The sequence below is a fragment of the Egretta garzetta genome, unplaced genomic scaffold (genome assembly GCF_000687185.1).
Source record: "Egretta garzetta isolate BGI_Z169 unplaced genomic scaffold, ASM68718v1 scaffold234, whole genome shotgun sequence".
Classification (NCBI taxonomy): Eukaryota; Metazoa; Chordata; class Aves; order Pelecaniformes; family Ardeidae; genus Egretta; species Egretta garzetta.
In genome coordinates this window covers 372420-381991 of record NW_009259528.1, presented here as the reverse complement: position 1 = coordinate 381991, position 9572 = coordinate 372420, and positions in this window count along the sequence as shown.

The window sequence follows — 9572 nt, the reverse complement described above, 5'->3', positions numbered from 1 at the left end:
TTTTTTTTTTTTTTTTTTTTTTTTTTTTGACCTAAACAGACCTTTTTAACCAGTGATCTGCTCCTGGCAAGAAATCGGTGACTTGGATTTTCTTGCTCAAGGTTGCCAATGATATGCCAAGTGGAGTTTATTGCTTATTTTTTACTTTTTTGTCTCTTTAATTTTATTCTTGGGATTTTACTTTAGAAGTAGGCCACTGAACACTGGGCTTAGGCTAGTTTTCCTAAGAGGGGTAGCTGGCTGCAATTCTGGAATGAAATTTATAGAAAAGGTGCGTTTTTTCATGATTGCAAAAATATCTTTGGAAGAAGCTTGTACTGACAGTCCTTTTCTTTATTTTTTTTTTTTTTAGCAGCTGCACATTTTGAACAGATAATTAATGAATGAAGACTGCTGCCTGTACAGTGCAATGGCTTCGCTTGAAGGCTGACGATGCTGCAGAAGTGAAAGTTTAATTTTTTATCACTTTGTGCAGGCTTCTTGGCGATGTTCTTTTTGCAGGGCTTTGATGGAGTCGTTGCTCCTCATACCTGGTAGCTGGAAAATAACCTATTTATTTCTTACGCGTGCAGACAGAGGACCGAGCTGGGAGTTCGCTCTCCAACCGTGCAATGTTAGGGTTTAAGCTGTTTGTTTCTTATCTGAGTGAGCTGTTGAGGAAGGCAAGTGGTGCATGGTAGGAGGACCGGGGTTTAAGTTCTCACCGTGTGCTGGAGCTTAAAATTTTGAGACCAAAACAAGCTACCCTCTGCATTTCTGCTGTTGGTCAGCTCCGTGCCCCTGTCTGCAGGAGTGTCCTCTGTTACAGATTACTGGTTATTCCGGGGTAGCTGCTTCTGTTCAGCTGAAAGGACTGGCAGGAGCTGGATAGCCCAGCGATTTGGGCATTTAGCCGGGATATCGGAAATGGAGGTGCGAGTTCCTCCTACAGCAAATATTTCTGTACAAGCACTTCAGTGGTGGAGACTCCGAAGTACTGGGTAGCTGGTGATTACTCCCTGAGCTTTGGGAGGTGGGGAATGCAGTGAATCTCCAGTGAATCCGGGTGAGGTGCCTGATCTCCAGCCTATACTGCGTCGCCTGTCTTTTCTTCTACCCATCCTTGAGGGAGGGTTCGTGTCTTCGGTGGCCCAGTTGGACAAAGACTTGCGGTCTTTGTGTTTCAGTCACGGCCAATTCTCGCAGGGCACACCTGAGTGCCGAAAGGCGGGCTGGGTTAGGCGCTGGGCTACCAAAATCCCCTTCAGGGACCTCTTCTTTTTTTCTTTTTTTTTTTTTTTTTCTTCCTTTTTCTCTCTTTTCTCTGTTGGGCTGTGTCAAATCCTTTTACAACTGGTGCTGATGCATGTATGGTACAGTCCATCATACTTGGGACTTTCAGTTCCTGACGAGTCGGTTGTGGATTCTTCTTGCGTGGATAATGTAGGATTTTAGGAAAGGGAAATGGGGACTTCTCAAAATCAGTGGCTTCACGCACGTGGTATGAGAATAGCCCTATGTGCTAGTTATGAAACAAGCATCTTTAAAAAAACCCTATTGACATTACTTTTCATCTAATCAACTGTTCTTTTTCTCTCTGAACAGTCTTTTTATGCACTTCCTGGAAAAAATATTTTGAAATTAGACAAGGAAAGGGTTTTAAAGGTGGAGACATTAAATCTGCTTTTAGTACTTTATTTCAGATAGATACTGTATTTGTTTCTGACTTATTTGGGCTTCTCTTTCATTCCTGTAATACCGGATACCCTTTGGTGCAAACGGGTGAGAAGGAAGGTTTGGATTAATGGCTTTCTTCTAAGATGGCTGCATTTCTTTACGATGCAGTGACCAGTATATTCGCTGAGGCACTGTAGGCTCTGGTACGTCTGAAGTTGTGCAGCTTGCTCGTTGACCGTTTTACTGCAGGGAACAGTGAAGAGAGAATGTTGGCATGCCAGCCTTGCACGTTGCGTTGATTGCCCGCGTCTTGAAAGGCCTGTGCATAACAGAGTTTAGCAAGTGGCTTAAGTATTTGAGGCTACAGGAGAAAAATTCGTGTAACTGCTTCTTTTACACATCATAGCTTTGGTAGAACTTTGTCTTGTCCTTCCAGGCCTTCTGCTATGCACAGAACGCGGCCATCTAGCCTGAGCGTAGGGTAGAGCGTGCCTGCCTCGACGCTTAATTGAAGCATGTGTAGCTCGTGACCTACATAGTTGTATGAACTGCAGCAATATTCAGTAAAGATGAGATGCTGGGTGCGTTTTACTTAGAAGCCTCACGTGTCGTTTGGCTCGTCTAATGAAAGGCAGAGAAGGCTGAAATTGCGCGTGGAAGCTCCTTAGAGTATCGTACTGCTTTGTGCTATTTACAGCTCTTTGTATTTTTAATGAAATTTTAAATTACGTGACTTCACTCAAAATGGCTCAGCTTCCAGGGTAAAAATGAATTAGTGGCGTGAGGTACACACTGCATTTAAAAATAGAGCCTGAGCTGGAAATGCCTTTTGTTTAAAATGTTTGGTTTCATTTTAAAATTGCAGTTTGTTAGATGTTTTGTAACAAGCTTTTCTTGCACACGGGCGCAGTAAGGGCTGGTGAGGGTTTAGAAGAAACTAAAAGAAACCAACTGGCAATGCGTTTTATGGGTGGAAAAGTATTTCTTTGTTCCGGAGTAAGCCATATTACTTAGCAGTGTTAAGAGCCCGACAGACTCGTTTTGCTTCTGGAGCCTGGGACAATCTTGGGCTTTGGACAAGACGACGAGTGCCAGTTTTGCTCTGAATTAATCCAAGAAGTCTATCTGAAAAGACAGCAGCAGAACGGTTCTGGCTGGGGACTTCCCAGAGTTTGGTTTGGTCACCTGCTTGCTGTAGGATGCATTCGATCTCTCTGCGTTTACCCAGGATAAAGATTTTTGAATTCTCCACGTGGAGAAAGCGAGGTGGTGATAGATGCAAGTGTGTCCATGCGTTTTCTCTTCTGGGGCTAGAGATGTGCTACGTCGCTTACTTTTCCTCACAACCTTAAAAAGAACCAACCACCCTTTGACATATCGCCGTGCTACGTGCATATTTGTCGATGGCGTCGTTTGACAGCTGAAGCCTACGCACGGAAGCCCTACCTTTCCAGCAAGGGCTCCATTGCCCAACCCTCACCGCATCCATTCAGCGTAGCCTCAGCCCCTTTCTGCCCTGCTTTTTGGCTGCAGAAAGGGGCTGAAAAGATGCTGGACAAATTGCAGCTCGTCTCTTTGCGCTTGCTTGAATGTAGTGCAGGCTTCCTAATAAACTACTCGATCTTGCATCATCAGAAATTTTTAATCAGTGTGCAGCGTTGCTGGAGACTGTTTGTACAAGCTAAACACCAAGTTAAAAAATAACTGCCTGTGCATGCATTTAAATCAACAAAAGCTGCAAACTGATTCTTGGTTTCACGTAGCTCTGCTGTTGGAGTGACGGCTGTATGTTCTTTTCCGCTGGGGGAAGAAACGAGTACAGCTAATGTGGACACTCACAAAATTTTCTTGCAGGGTGACCTTTTAGAAAAAATGCAGCTGAAGCTAATCTTCACTGAAATCTGTTTGTAAGCTTAGTTAAGTGTGTGTCATCTTCAGAACATCCAGAGCTTTGCCGTTAAACATTAAGAGGGTAATGCTGAGTAAAGCGCAGGCTTTACTAGGACTGGTCCTAGGTTTGGGCATTTCTTTTTTTAAGGAAAAATCCAAGTTCATCTTGGTAATCTCCTACAGTAAGACTGATGAGGTGTCGGCAGTCGAGGCCCTTGAGGAGTTATCTTTGTTGAGGCTGGTCAGCAGGTTGGGTGAGGACGGTTAGGTCAGTGAGGACTACTGAAGATCCCACCGTTAAGCTCTCGGTTTAGCTCTTGGTGTAACTGGTTGGCCATGCGTCAACGCTGGGCCCAGTGCTGGCCATGGAGCAGGTTGGTGAATTTTGGTGAATTTTGAAAGTGCATCTTTCTAGGAACGTGTGCTAGTCGGGAAGGCCTTTCTGTCCTCAAGGTAATTACATGTGACTTCCCCTGACTTCGTGAGACGGTTACGGTGTATTTAGGGAACGGATATAGCCTTGAGTGTGGAGCTTATGCAACGCTTGAAATGGCTATTACTGCCGCAGCATAGTACACGCGGGAAGATTAGTTGGCTCTTGATGGCTGCTAGGCTGGTGATCAGCAGAGTTCTTTGGGTCAAAAATGTGTTTTTCCTGTGCTATCCAGTGCTACGCTTGATGCATCTCGCTTCAGAACTTTTTCTGTATTCCCAAAAAGCTTTGAAGTACAGCGACTGCTGTAGAGGAAGCTGGTGTTCGCTGAGCGTATGTGTTAAAACACGGTGTAGAGGAGTACAGAATTTTGTAATTTTCTCCCAGAAGAGAGCTGACTGTATTTTCCATTTTCTTCCTGGTCGGGTGATTTGGACACCTAAATCCTCTTTGTTGTAGAAACAATTGGTATAATTTGTTCAGTAATAACACGACCGAAAGAATGTGTTTTATTAACACATTATGTTAACCCCCCCATGCTAAAAAACATCAAGCCATGCCAAAACTAAACTTGAGAGTGTAGTAACTGCAGAGCTGAAATTTTATGTATGAAGTTTCTGTCTACCAAGTTGCTTTTGACAGTTGAGAATCTCTGAATAGTTCCTTAAATGAAATTGTATTTTTAGTGGATTAATGTTGTTGCCACATTAATGCTGCATAAGCTGACAAATTGCACCCCTGGTACCTGAGCCTAGAGCCTTTCCCTTACAACGTGTTTCAATAAGAAAATGGCTCCTGTACGATTTAAGGGACAATAGTTGTGTCCCAACACACGAAGAAAAGGGAGGGAATAGGCTGTTGAGCTGTCAGATCCCTTAAGTACGCTGCAGACCGAAGTTGCTGTCGTTAGTCATAACGAACTCCCTTCTAAAGCCCACCTCCCTTTAATTCGAGTACCCAGCGAGTGAGCTGGAGCTCGGAGCTACACGCGGTTTGCACTCTTCACCGTGCCTGAGGGAGGGTGGGTACTGAAGGTTCATTAAAGCATAGCTTTTGGGGGGGGGGGCGGTAAATGGGATGCAGCCCGGAGCCGTGAGCAGCGATTGCTGGATGTGCCCGATGCCTCCTCCTGCATACCGGAGTGGGTGTGAAGGTGTTGGGGCTTAAAGCTGTGCACGTGTGTGCAGTCGGGCGAGTTACTGGGGTGCTGATTTCTGGACTGTAAAAAGGGTATTTATCTGGAAATAGGGGAACATTCTGCAGTGGCCCTGTAGAGCAGGATCTCCTCTGAAACGTGAATGCTTTGTGGGTGGTTGACTGTACTTTGGGCGCAGAGATCGGTGTTCATTTTTGAATGTGTCCTAGTCCCAGACTGATACTCCAGATGTACACAAATCCTTGTTCCAGTTCCGGTTTCTAATTCAAGCTAGCATCCTCTTTGCTCCTATCGTCATCTGCCTCGCTTACTGTCTCGCCTATAAGGCCCGGGAAAAAAAAAAAGAAGTTTTATATAATGGAAGTAAATAATTGTGCAATTAGGCCATGTATCGTGCTGCATAAATCTAGGTTATCTTAATAATGATTTTTAGGCAACGTAGCTAAAGTAGTAGGCTCTGCGATTCAAATGGTAATTGGCTGTGCAGCTAAAAAATTGAACTCAAGTGCTCAGTGTTTGGGATGATGACTATTGCAAAAGCTGGCTTTGTTCCCTTTGAAGATGAAGTCCCAGCTTCACAGCCCCAACGTGCAGCAGTGCATAAAAACTGCTTAATATCCAGTTTTTTGTAGTGAAGTGCTTAAGAAATGTCTTTATAAACTTATTCTGCCTTTGTGGAGCTGTAGAATAATAGCTTTTAATTGCATGATTAATTTTCTTAGAGGCCTCTGCTTAATTCATTGCGTTGCCTGCGTGTGTATAGGGCTAGAATTGAAGTAGTTGTGTATTTTCTATTCTTTACTTTCCTGTGTGGGTGAGCTAAAGAGGTAATGTCCTTTTGTTGTACTAACATTTAGAGGAGGGAAGCGCTAGATGTCATTAGAATGAAATTAGTGTTACCTGCTTGGGGCTCGATGGTTGAGAAGTGGTTCATTAGGGTGGCCTCGGGTCTTGTTTTGCTGCTGGCCTTTATCTTCTCTTGGATCACCACCCCCAAATTAAGGTTTGATAAATTCATACGAATCCTAGTTTGTGCAGCTTATGTTTTATAAATCTTTTTAGCATGACACATTTGTCCTCCGTCCCGATAGCTGTTTAAATGCCGTTGTCTCTGAAAGTTTTGGATGTCCTTTCAGACTTGCAAAAAGTTGAGACAGCCATTTTTTACTTCCTGTCAGTAAATATCAAAGTAGCGACTCTCTGTGCTGGCTTCTTTTTACTGAACAAAATTCTTGTATTTTTCTGTGGGTGCCTGAGGTTAGGGTATGCTTAAGTACACGCCGGTGCTTCTTTAAAGGAGATCTTGCGAAGCGTGGTAGTGTGCTGAGAACGCGTACCAGGGGGGTCCCGACCTCTGCCGCGAGAGCCTTCATGTTGAATTGAGTTCGTCCCTTAAAGTAGGGGAATTCGTCACTTGGGAACTCTCCGACCGTTGTGCGGCAGCCAAGCTTCTCTTGCACGCTGCCTTCTGCTGGGAAGATGCGCGCAGCAGATGTGTGGCCTGGAGGACAGCGGCTCAGCCTCGCACCTACGGTTGTCCTCTGGCACCGGCGCAGCTCTTGGCCTCGGGCTGCTGGCGTCTGGTTTGGATGCCGGGGTAGGTGTGATAAGATGGGATGCGGCTTCTTCCAAAGCCTGAGCAGAAACAATAAAGCCTTCATATCTGGACCTCTGCATGTTTTCACCTCCAGAAACTTGTTGGGATTTGTAGGGTTTTGTCCAGTGCTGCAAACCTGGACTTAAAGTTGAGTGAGGAGTTGAGGCCCAGCCTTTGGCTCCTCAGCTGAAGAGTTTTTCCTGTCGAGTTTTAGATGAATAACACAGGGTGCTCTTGCTTCGCTTGTTATGCTCCTGTTTGCTCTTGGCTTTTTCTTAATGGGAGGGATAGCTTTTTTGTCCTGTAATATCATCAGCTATTTTAGAGGGATTTGCAGCTCTTCACAAGCAGCTCATGTTCTCTCTGCTATCTGCTTGCTTTCCTGTCTTTATTTGTGATTCCAAACCATGTTGAAATGGAAGTTTCAGGGATCTTTTTCTCAGTCTGTCAGAACAAGCTCTCCTGTGGAGTAGGCCTCTCCTCTTCTGTGCTTCTCTGCTGCTGTTTTTTGTATTTAGGCTGTGAGGTTTGTGAGGTTGATACGGTGCTTTGGAAAAAACAAAAAAAACCCACGGTGCCTGCTTCTTGTGTAGATTATGTGTGGGTTTTTTTCCAATCTTGATCCTATTAGCTGTTCAGCAAAGCCTCCAGATGGCCGAGAGCTCCAGGACACATTTCACAGACCTCTCACAGGTGAAGGGAGACCCTTGCTCTGGGAATACTTCCCAGATGCAATATAGTAAGCAGGTCCAAAAGCCCTGCTATGGTGTGGAAGTGAGTTGAGGAAGTAGCTAGTTCCCGAGACAACCCGTCAGTGTCATCTTTCAAGCATCTTCTGATTTACTTCTGCGGGAATTTGAGTTCCCTTCCAGACCTGTTGTCAGCCCCATGACCCCATCTGGACAGGTTTGCCTCCCAGATACAGCGGAGCTGCCATTTCGTTGTTCCTTGTCTAGGTTGCTGTGTTTCAATTACAAGCTGAAAGATTTAAAAGTATTAAAAAAAGGGGGGGGGTTGTAGTTGAAATCTTGAGCATTAAGGGGTTAAATGCATTTCTTCTAAATCATAAAATGTTTCTCTCAGCCACATCTGAGTTGGTCTCTTTTCTTGTTCTTTAAGGCACAGATGGTAGAGTTGGCAAGTGCAGCTGGCTGGCTACAAGGAATCCTCCTTTGCTCTGAAGAACTTTCTTCCTGTTCATTTCCTCTATACTTCCTGATTATCCAGACTTATTTTGCGTTTCGTGCTGGCTAATGGAAATGCTGCCTATTTAAAAAAACCCCAAAAGGTATGCGTGTGTACAGGCTAAACAGCACGTGTGCTAGGGAACTTTTCAAGATTTGGTTGGGTATATTTCCCTGTGGTTTGGGTTTTGTTTTTTTTTTTTTTTTTTTTTTTTTTTAGGGATGCTGTCAAGAAAATGGCACTAATAAGAGCTTGGCCATTTGTCAGGACTTTTAAATCTGTTTGAGGATGGAGTGCGGACACTTCTCGTAACACTCCCCCCGTAGCTTCAGGCTGTCAAGCTGTCGAACAGCAAGAACCGTTCTTTTTTTTTTTCTTGCCATTGCTATACGGACTTGTTTAAGCTGGAATTAAAGGGCTTGAGGTTAGCATGCTAACATTTCACAGCTGGTAGGGCCAGATGCGCCGCTAGACCACGTTGCATGGTTACTGAAGTCAGAGTTCCTGAAAATTGCAGACAAATTGAGACAACAAAGCTACTTTCGGAGACTTCAAAGTCGTGTTGTTCCTCTGCGCTTCGGTGTCGCTATCAGATGGGATGTAGCAGTTGACAGCTTGGCCACCCCGTGCTAGAGGCTGGTTTCCCTTGCGCTGGTGCTCCCCGCAGCCAGGGAGGTGGCGGGTGACGCGTAGCGGAGCACAACTGACAGCAGCCCGCGCGCGAGTGAGGAGTGGGCTCTTGAGGGGCGGGTTAAAGCCAGTACTCGCCTTGCTTGCCTCAACGGGACGTGAAAATCTGCATTCCTGGCAGTTGTGACGCTTTTTCCAGGCCAAAGATTCACCAGCTTAGATCTGTTCTTTGTTAAGTAAGATTCATGTTTGGAAGCTGGGAAAGATGGACTGGTGCCCTTCTATTTGCAGGGGTCAGGTTCAGGTTTTGCCGTAGGAATGTTAGCTCCGAAGCATGACTTTACAGTGACCATCATTCACAGCTTCAGGAACCTTCAGCCTGTTTTAAATTTCCATTTTAAAGAAAGACGAAGCCTAATGCATGGTAGGTCTTCCTGAGGCCTTTGATTGTAAAGGGCTAATAGTTCTAAAGTTCTTTTTTATCTGCGTTTTGCTTTAAAAACCCGTTGTCAGCATTGGGTTTAAAAAGTAAAGCTGTATGTAAATTCTCCAGCACTGCATGCTCTAGCATGCTTATAAAATAGGAAGATTAGGTCATTTGCTTTCTGTTTTTCTGTTACAGCTGACTTCCTTTTGCGGAGCGAGGATAAGGGATTAAATACTTCGTTTGAAATAGGACTTCATAAAATTACCTAGAAATTCTGATGACTTACGATCTAGGTGTTAATTGAGTATGTTGGTCGCTGCAGGAAAGGCTATAGCTGCCTATTTTTGCAGCTTGCTTGGGGCTGTTTAAGAACGTAAGAATTGGTAAATAACGTGGTATGCTTTTCTGGCCACTTTCCATTATTAGGAAAAAGGCTGAATTTGCAAGCGGAATCAGTTCTAGGACCAACAGGAGTAATTTGGTTTTATATCTACATGTATATGTATGTAAAATTTCAAGTGTATACTGCATATTCTTTAATTTGATCTTGGCATAATGCGAATATATAGACAGCTATTTTTGAAAGTGATTATAACTG